The 10,261-nt window shown below is 55.6% G+C and overlaps 1 pseudogene; it reads right to left on the reverse strand.

Annotated features, from left to right (window-relative positions):
- Positions 1-408: 408 nt before the first annotated feature.
- Positions 409-3,509, reverse strand: LOC130029410 (calcium homeostasis modulator protein 2-like; annotated as a pseudogene).
- Between the last annotated feature and the right edge of the window lie 6,752 nt (positions 3,510-10,261).

Genomic DNA, 10,261 nt, shown 5'->3' on the forward strand with positions numbered 1-10,261 from the left:
TACGTGAGGCCAGGGGCAGTTTGTGGGTGTGACTGCCAAGCTACTGGAAAACTGGGGAGCTGGGGGAAGGAGGCCCAGGATTGATCCAAGTGACTTGGCGATCTCAGCCACAGGTCCCGCATACCTAGGTTTTCCTGCCGGTTCCCACTTGGGTGAGGCTCATTCGAGTGTGTGGAGAGTGGCCTTGAGCATGGTGGCAGTTGGGTTCTGGAAGTTTTCTGCTGCCGGGGTTCTATTTGGGGCTGTGCTCAGGAGTCACTCCTGGGTGGTGCTCGGGAAAACTTGCTACTGGCGTTTTGCATCCAGGACTCCTGCCTGTGAAGCCAGCGTTTCTTCAGGTCCACAGGCCTGTCCTTCAGGGGCAGATGGGTCTGCTGCCTTCTCCTCTGCACCCCTTACCTCTGAACCTCATTCTTCCCCCAGAGCCAGCGGTGCAGGTGGAAGGATGGGGCTGCTGGGGTCGGGGGTCTGGCTGGCAGTAAGATGGGGCTCTGGGTGGTGGAGCAGGGGCGCCATCTCCATGTTGATGACCCTGGCCTTGCCACTTGGACTCTGGGCCCACTCATGCAGGCGGCTGTAGAGGGGGATACCCAGCTTCTTCTGGAACAGGTAACTGCCAGTGATGTTGTCCCACTGTAGCTTCAGGTGGGTGCCTTTTTCGGGGAACTTGGCCAACAGTGCCTTGTCCCTCTGGCTGAGCGCCACGAACCCAAAGAAGCGCTTCACGTTGTTGGCCGCCATCGCGAGCGAGCGCACCTCGGCCGTGCGCTGGAAGAGCCGCTCCTCGTTGACGAGGTAGCTGGTCAAGTAGGCCTCCTGGCGGTAGCCGAATTTCGAGCCGCAGGACTGCAAGAACTTGATCAGCAACAGCAGGCTGGCCATCTAGAAGATGAACAGCCACCCTAAGTGCTGAGACACAGACGGCCAGTCAGAGAAAGGGGCAGCTGAGGGGGTCCAGAACAGCTGGGGTGGGGCTGACCCTCAGCACCCGGCAGCCAGCTGGCTCTGCATCTACAAATTCTGCACCTGAAGGAGAAACCAGCTTTCCCAAGCGGCACTTGCTCTGTGCTTCAATTGGGCAGATTCCTGCTGCCTTCCCCTCCTCCCCAGGGCCTCCCTATTCCCCACATCTCAGTCCACCAAGTCTGGCTCAGACTGCCAGGATCAGCCTCATGCCACCTCCCAGGGACCCTCTGGGAGCACTCCCATGCCGCTTTCTCCTCACCCTCACTACCTTGCTGGAAAATCGCCTCATGCTGGTCTCAAAGTCTCCCTGGGGTGGGTGTCGCTGCATTTTTGGCCCTGTGCAGCTCTGAGCAATGGCATCCCATTCCCGTGTCTCCATACCCATCTCCTGGGCTGCTGACACCCTCCCCTCTACTGTAGCTTCGTGTCTGTGTGTGTGTGTGTGTCTGTGTGTGTGTGTGTGTGTGTGTGTTGAGACCAATGGTCACTGGTGATACTTCAGCCAACCTGGCTCACAGTTTAACCTTAGGGCCTGAGGCATGTGGTGCTGCCCGAACCCTGTGGGGCTGGAGGTGAACAGGCTTCCCTGGTGATGCGGGGACCCCATCTAGGGATGCTCAGGGAGCCTCCAGACCTGTAACTGGCAGTTCTCGGGGACTGTGTGGTGCCAGATTGAACCCTATGGGCTAGGTGCATGCCAGGCTTGCGGCTTGGCCCAGTAGTGTCCCCAGCCCCAACTGTTGTTTCCCATGTACCGAGACTAGGTCAGTGCCTCCTTGCCCCTTCCCGGCCTCCTCTCTGCCTCTTCAGCCCTCACCAGGCTGCTTCCTTCACTCTTCCCTGATCCCTCTGCCCCCTCGGAGCGAAGCCAAGGCTGAAGGTAGGAGGGAGCAGGCGATGGATGTCTCAGAAGCAACGGGATCAAGATGGGATCTAAAGCAGTGGATTTTGCCACAGAGCTGTGCGGGTCGGCAGGTGGAGAGAGTTGGAAGTCTCGGTTCTTATTTCCCAGTTTCTTACTGTCTGACCAGGGCCCAGGTGCCAAAATGAGTGAGCGGGTGTGAGAGGCTGGAGACTGCTGCTGCAAAGCTGCACCATCACCGGCCCTACAGCAGCCCAAGGCACAGGGCAGGGCCCCCTGAGACCCAGCTGGCACAGGTTGGTGGTCCAGGAGAGAGAGGCGTCAACAGGGACTGAAGGCTGTGGTGAGCTGCAAGAAGACTCCCCCAAACTCTGCCCTTGACAAGACCCTAAAAACAGACTCATTTTGTTTTGTTTTCTCTTTTTGCTTTTTGGATCACACCCGTGGTGCTCTGGGTACCATATGGGATGCCGGGGATCAAATTAAGGCTGCCATGTGCAAGGCAAACAACCTCACTGTTGTACAATCGCTCTGGCCCCTTGCAACAGACTCTTATCAGCATGGAAAACCTCAAGTCAGGGCAGTCTGTGGGAACTTTGCGAGAGCAAGTAGGGACCTCCCAGTCCGGGTCTGCTGCATCCCAACTGGAATGTGTGATTCCTTTCTTTGACCTAGGGGCATCCTCAGCTCTCTCCCCTCTGTACCTGTTCCCTTTGAACGCCAGACTGTTTCTCTCCCTCTTCCTGTCTCCCCCTTCCCTAAATAAAACGAATGCTAGTTAAGTTTTAAGCATTCGTGAGTTCTGTTGGGTTTGGCCAAAACCCAAATTATCAAAATTCTTATCTGGAGGAGTCGGGAAAATGACCTAGCAATAGAGCACTTTCCTTGCATGTGTGAGTACCGGTTTCACCCCCAGCACTGCCAAAATGAACACAACTCTCCTATTTGAAACTGAAAATGATTCTTATCACACCAAGAATCTTGCCTCATGTCTGTCACTGATTACGGGACCCAGGTTTGGAGTTTTCCTGAGGATCATTTCCCGCCTGGGCACTGAGCTCCCCCAACCCTCTCCCACCCATCCACATACATACCTCACAGGGAAAGGGATGAGGACCAATCAGCAGAGCCTTACCTGAGACTCATAGTTCAGCCTGCGGTTCACCTCCTCCTGGAAGTCGGACAGGTTAGCCGGGCCCTCCCTGCAAGGGAACCTGGCCAGGACCCACGTGGCATGGGAGATAGGAAAGCTCTCGTCCCCGGCCGGGAGCGAGGACGGGTCCACGAACTCGCTGAATGCACAGACATAGGCCTCCCCGCGCAGCAGAGAGATGACCAACCAGGTGACTGGGGCCACGAGAGCACTGACTAGGATGGACTTTAGGAGGAGGAAGGTTGTGATGATTGAGCATTTCTTGGTCTTGTGGCACCGCCACTCGGCCACCAGGTTCCTGGTTTGTTTGTTGAGGAAGATGCTGATGAAGAAGAACACCAAAGCGGGCCCCCCAATGGTTATCCGTCCATATTGGTAGTTCGAGCCTGGTGTGCACGGACAGTGGAAGGCAAACAAGGAGAAGAGCTCCTGGCCACTCGTAGTTACCAGGGCCACTAGCCCATTTAAGCTCACCAAATCATTACTCTTGAACAAGAATGACAGGAAGCGGACGCTGGGGTTAGCCATGGTGTCAGGGCAAGGGCTGCATTAGGAGGTGCAGGCGAGTGGGTGCCTGGCAGCATGGTTGGGCTGGGCTCTCCTGTTCACAGTGGTGGCTGCTGGGCACCTCCTGTAGGAAAGCAGGAGGCAGAAGCATGTCTACTCACTGGCTGTCAGGCCCACAATTTGCCTCCGGGCACCATTTTAGAGCGTCAACAGCCCTGGCCCAAAGACACAGCAGCAAGTCCCAGAAGGAACCAGGTGCCGAGATCTCTCCGGGCCCCATACCGAGCCAATTTCACTGGGACACCCCAGAAGGAACTTGTGTGCTCTCCCCGCCTATTCCAGATGGAATCCCGGTGACCAAAAACTTCCACAAGCAAGGCCCAGGTGTGCGGGTTCCAGGATTATGCCAGGCCGCATAGTGGCAGAGGACCCAGGCTGTCCCCCCTGGTTCCCCACCTGCCCAAGAGACTGGCAGTCATGCTCACAATTTACCTCCAGGTGCCATCTTAGCGCATCAAGGGCCCTGGCCCAGAAAGGCCCCATTGAATCCCAAAATGGATGAGTGCCCTACAGAGATGTCTTTGGAACCCAACCGTTTCCAATCTAGAAATTCCCATTTACAATTGCGGCCATGCCAGCTCTCATGATTTTCAAAATGAGCATTTCATTTTTTCATTTCATCATCCTGTTAATCGTCGATTGCCTCGAGCAGGCCCCAGTAACGTCTCTTTCATCCTAGCCCTGAGATTATATTCAAGGCTTTTTAGGAGAATGAGACCCATAATGAGACCAAAATGAGCAATGGAAAATAAATGATCTAGCTTCTGCCCCTGGCAGATAGGTTTGAATGTTGGTGGGAAATTTGGAGCAAAACATAATGCCCAAATTTAGACAGAAAGTATTGGGGAAATTGTCTGCCATAGAGGCAGGGTGAGGACTGGGATGTGGGTGATGGAATATGTGCACTGGTGGAGGAATGGGTGTTCTGTCACCGTATGGCTAGTCCCAAGTGTGAAAGCTTTGTAACTATATCTCATGGTGATACAATTTAAAAAAAAGTAATGTGTAGTTTATGCCCAATTAGTTCAGCTTAATCAATGACTGCAAAAATAACAGTATTCCCACATTATTTTAAAAAAAAAATGAATGTCTGTTCTGAACCCGAATCCCAGGGGCAGCTCCGAGGGTCGGCCAGAAGGGGCCATTTTCTCCATTGCAAAGAGCAGGAGATACCCCCAGGAAGAACTGGAGCATGGAGTGGGGGATTTGGCTTCGAGGTAGAGCTCAGGCCTCTTCCCTGTGAAGACTGGGGTTCACCCTCCACCCCTGCAAACTGCAAATATGGAGATGCCCTGGCAGGCCTTTTGAGCACGATCTGAGGAGGCTTGGTGTTGGGTGAAGTGAATTTTCCATCTCTGCTGACCTTATTCTTTGCTCACCCATAGGCCCTAGGGAACCTCCTATCCCCTGTCTCCCCATGATTCTCCCCATCTTTGTGAGGAAAAAACAAAGTCCTCAGGTTGTGTGGTGGAGAGCAGACAGGTAGGGTATCACCCAGAGTTGCCCCAAGGGGGTCTCTCTTTATACATGCGCCCCATCTGCTTACTGCCAAGACTTCCAGACAGGCCAGGGCTGAACTTGCTGTCGGGGAGAGATCTGACCCCTTATCCTGATGGAACGTGGGTGGGTCTGTTTCCCAGAAAAGGGAGTTTGTGGGGATGCCAGGGCTGGAGCCCGCCAGACCCTTCCCTCCGCCTCAGCCCTTCTTGGCTTTAAGGCTCCCAGGAGCACAGACTCTGGGTGCAAAGTGCCCAAGTAGGGTTCCACAGGCCACTGGTGGGGGTAACTGAGGAGGGATCAGGTCCTCTTCTGAGACCACATCCCAGGCCAGCAAGAGGCACCTTCAGATTTCTCCAAAAAAAACCAGGAGGGGTGGAAGGGAGGACCAACCCGACTGCTCTAGGTCAACTGGCGACTTGCTTACCGAGAGCTCCCGGACAGGACAGGTGGCCTGGGTTGTGGAGGCCTTCGGCAGTGCCCTCGCCTTCCTGCTTTGCTTCTGTGCTGGATCTGGGTGGCTTCAGAAAGTTTTGTTCCAGAAAAGAGGAGGGCTAGCCGACTGATGACGTACATGGCAGCCCCGAGTTGGGAAATTGGTAGGGCGGAGGGTGAGGAGCAGGTTGTGTGGGAGGGAGGGAGGGGGGACTCTGCGGTTTCACTGTAAGGTCTCAGCAGTTCAGGGCCATGCCCAGCAACCTGTGGGACGCTCACCCCACCATGCAGAGCTGCCCCAGCTGGGAGGGAGGAAGATGGCAGGAAGATGGCCAAACTTTCTGCCTCTCTCTGTCCTGCCCTGGCTAATTCATCTTTCCAGTAGGTCGCACCCCAGTTCCAGCTAACTCTGGTGTTATTTCAGACCTCAGGTTGAGGGGCCTGAGAGATAATATAGTGGGTGGGCACTTATCTTGTATAGGGCCACCCAGGGGTTCAACCCCTGGCATCATAATTAGTCCCCTGAGCTGGGTATGATCAGGGTCTTATAACTAAGGGGGGAAAATCTTAGGTGGAGGGAAAACAAACAAAAAGCAACACCTAAGGGTCTAGGAGACGTGTGTTTGCTGGATGAGCTGAGGGGCAGGTTTTGCAGGAGTCCTGGGATCCAGTCCTCAGCACTGCTTGCTCTGCACGGAGCCACCCCTGAGCATCAAGCTGAAAGTAACCCTGAGCACAACTGGAGCGGCCATTGCTCCCAAAATAACCAAACCAAAAGTCGAACCCAAATTTCAGGAGTGCTGGGTGGGAACTTCAGAATGTGGGACCCTGGGCCAGGAGGGAGTTGGTGGGTGGATTTGGAGCAGGGTGGTTTTTTTTTTCTTCCCACATCCAACTGACTCCTTGCCTTTTTTTTTTTTTTTCTCTCAAGGATCATCCCTGGTCTATGTGGTGGCCGGATCAAACCCAGGTCAGCCATATGCAAGACAAGAGGTCAGCCATATGCAAGACCTGCTGTACTATCTCTCCAGCCACTGTTTATATTTTTTACCTGGCGATGCACAGGGGTTACCCCTGGCTCATGCACTCAGGAATTACTCCTGGAGGTTGGGTCGGTGGCGTGCAAGGCAAACACCCTACCCACTGTGCTTGTCCCTCATGGTCCCCTGCCACCCGCCTCGGCGCTGGCCCTGTGAGGAGCCCCCTGGGCACCCACCGCATGGCAGAGACGGGTGGCTTGGGGCTGGGGCGGGAGCGTCTGTGAGACTCTGGTGGGAGGGTGGCGTGGGGGTGCCCAGGGCGTGGCCCTCCCTGTCCCAGCCTCTGGCTGCTTTCTCTCCCTCTGCAGCTGCCTCCGGCTAGGAAGCCCCGGGCTATGCCTGCTGGGGAGCAATTCAGGGGGGTTGGCAGGCGTGTGTGGAAGGAGAGGCTGGCACAGCCCCGACGGGAGCGAGGGAAGCAGCCTGCTCTGCTGTCTGTGGGTCTCAGAGGCTCCTGCCAGGTCACACAGTTTCTGTGTGCTGGTGGGTTGCTGGTTGTGAGGGTGGCTGCGCTGGGAGTGATAATGGTGGTGGCGGGGGGCGGGGGACTGATGGTGGGAAGATGGTGCTGGCAGTGCGGGTGAGGATGGAGGTGATGGTGGGGCTGGTGGAGGTGGTGGGATGGTGTGTTGCTGTTGGGAATGGAACTGGTGGTGATGGGGATGGAGATGGAGGTGGGGATGGAACTGGTGGTGATGGGGATGGAGATGGAGGTGAGGATGGAGATGGTGATGAAGAAGGTGCTGGAGGTGGGGATGGAGCTGGAGGTGGTGGGAATGGTCCTCTTTGTGGAAGGGATGGTGGTGGTGGAGATGGAGCCATGGAGAAGGCAATAATGGTGGTGGTGGCCCTGAGCACAGTAAGGATCGACGTGGAGGCAGAGAGACTGAGAATGAGACATGCATAGAGGAAAAGCCCAGGCTCTGGAGTCAGAGATTTCGAACCTGGGAGGAGCCTCTCTGCCCAGCGCCCACACAGCCCCTGCTGGCTCCACTCTCGCCTCGATGGCCCCAGACCAAAAGCTAAGGCGGTGGGGCTGTGGGTTCCACACCTGGACCCTGGGCTTCTGGCATCTCTACAGACTCAGACCGGGACTCGGGCAGGGGTGATGGGCAGATGAAAGAGGGAAGAGTGAAAGGGCTGCGGGGTTGGGGTTAAAAGGACAGCATGCCTGAAAAGCAGGTCAGATCCGCCTCTCTGGGCCGTCCTGGACAAGATCCCAGGCGAGATTCCAGACGAGATCCCAGATGAGATCCCGGATGAGATGCAGACGAGGTCCTGGAGGGCACCTCCCACGTGGGGCTGTTTGCGGTGCAGCATGTGTTGCGGGCACGTGCCCAGCGTGGAGGGTCAAGTCTGTGCTGCTGACAAAACAGTCAGGGGCTGGGCACCCCATGTCGGGCCAGTGCCAGCCCTGGCGGGGTATGACCCTGTGGACAGTGCTGAGATGGGTGGACGAACTTGGGGAGAGACACACAAGGTAGGAGGTAGAGAAACGGGTTTGGACCTGGCTAGGTGGCAGCTGGGCTTGAGGGCAGGGCAGGGAGTGGTTTTGCTCTTTCTCTCCTGTCCTGGTCTGGGTGGAAAGCTCTGCGCGGAGCTGGGAGGACAGTTGTCCCCCTTGGCCTGCGACAGGCTAAAGTCTCCAGGGGTCCTAAGGCTGGTGACTGCTGGAGGACTTTGTTGGGGGCTCCCTGGGAGAGTGGGAGAAGAGTCCCACCACAGAGATGGCCGCCCTGGACATCTGTGGCAGCGCCATGCGCCTGACACGGGACTAAACCACGGGGAGAGGCTGGCACTCAGGGAAGGGGCAGTGCTCAGAGACACCCACATGGGCTAAGGGGCACCAGCACTGGCCTCAGACGTTTGCTGCGATTTCTAGCGTCAACATGATTTGTCAATAACAGCAACAGGGACAGGGAGATGGTACAGGGATTAGACACTTGCTTTGCATCTGGCTGACCCAGGGTCAGTCCCTCACCAAGCATGGTTCCCTAAGCCCTCTACCAGGAAGCACTCCTGAGCAGCTAGGAATAGCTCTGAGCACTGCCCCAGTCACTATCCCGCCCCCATAAATCAATAAAGTAAAATGATAGAAGTGGTTGAATTGTATTATTCTGAGATTCATGAGGACTTTATTACAGTTATTGAATGAAAAGGGTGAGCCCTAGAATCGTGTGTGTGTGTATGTGTGTGTGTGTGTGAGAGAGAGAGCGAGAGAGAGAGAGAGAGAGAGAGAGAGAGTGTGTGTGTGTGTGTGTGTGTGTGTGTGTGTGTATGGTGCGTGTGTGGTGCTGGGGTGTGAACTCCAAGCCTCATACCAGCGAGCCCTGAGTTCTGCGTCTGAGCCCATCACATCTTGCCTGTTAACTTTCATGCTGTTGTTTTTTTCTTTCCTTCCTTCCTTCCTTCCTTCCTTCCTTCCTTCCTTCCTTCCTTCCTTTGTGGTGAGGGGGTGCACACCCAGCGATGCTCAGGGCTTTCTCCTGGCTCTGCACTCAGGAATCCCTCCTGGTGGTGCTCATCCCTTATGGAAGGAATGCCAGTTCTGCCACGTGGCAGGCAAGTGTCCTAATCACTGTACTATCACTCCAGTCCAATACTTCAGGCAGTTTTAAATCTTGAATCAGTGGTAAAAAATAGTTTCAGGGTCTGGAGCAATAGCACAGCGGGTAGGGCGTTTGCCTTTCACGCCGCCGACCTGGGTTTGATTCCCAGCATCCCATATGGTCCCCTGAGCACCACCAGGGGTAACTCCTAAATGTAGAGCCAGGAGTAACCCCTGTGCATTGCCGGGTGTGACTCAAAAAGCAAAGAAAAAAAAAGTTTCAAATGTCTCACTGACTTGGTTTCACACTGAATAGTTGAAGAACTTTTCTTCACCCCCAGAATGTCCTCCTCATTGTTCTGTGGGGATGTTCTCATGGGAGGCTGAATATATGGGAGTTGGGGAGGTTGACCTCTAGGACCTGAGCAGAGTACCCATGTGCCTTGGCCAGTTTCCAGAGGACCCCCTGCCTCTGGCCCCAGGCACTGCTCTGCTCCAGCCTCTGCTCCAGCGCCATAGCTCTGAGTCTGGCCTCCTACCTGTCTTAGTATGTTTTTTGGGGGAAATCATACTCGGTAGTGCTCTGGGGGCTATTCCAGGCTCTGTGCTCAGGAGTGACCCCTGGCAGTGCTTAGGGCACCAGGTCTGGTGCTGGGGATCAAACAGGTCAGTTGCATGCATGCAAGGCAAATAAGTGCCTTAGTCCCCGTAGGAGCTCTCCAGAACCTCCAAGGTTCTCTTTAGAACGGTTGGGATTCCTGGGCTTCCCCTGGGAGCAGCCAGGAGTGACTCCCCACTGCCAGGTAATCAAGTCATAAAAGCATAGAGTTGCTGTTGCAGGTAAGAGTCATGAGTTCTGGTTCTGGAGATCAGGAGGATTCGGGGTCCCCTTCTCCCTTCTCCCGGGGGGTCTTGGCCTGCCTGATTCTGTCCTCTCCAACATCTCCAAGGCCCTGCTGCATGTGGGCAGAAAACAGGGAGCCACATGATCACTCGGGTGCTGGGGGGCCCCCTGACTCCCAGAAGCCAAGCGAGCCAGGATAAGCAGTATGCAAAGGGAGCCCCCGGGGTGCGGCCAGACCTGCAGGGAAATGCCCTATTTGCCTGGGTGAGCCTGGGTGGGAGGGGCCCACCTGAAGCTCTGGGCGCACCCCCAGATCCACATGGTGGCAGAGGCAGCAGTCATCAGCAAG

This window comes from Sorex fumeus, unplaced genomic scaffold (assembly GCF_029834395.1).
Source record: "Sorex fumeus unplaced genomic scaffold, SorFum_2.1 ptg000043l, whole genome shotgun sequence".
Classification (NCBI taxonomy): Eukaryota; Metazoa; Chordata; class Mammalia; order Eulipotyphla; family Soricidae; genus Sorex; species Sorex fumeus.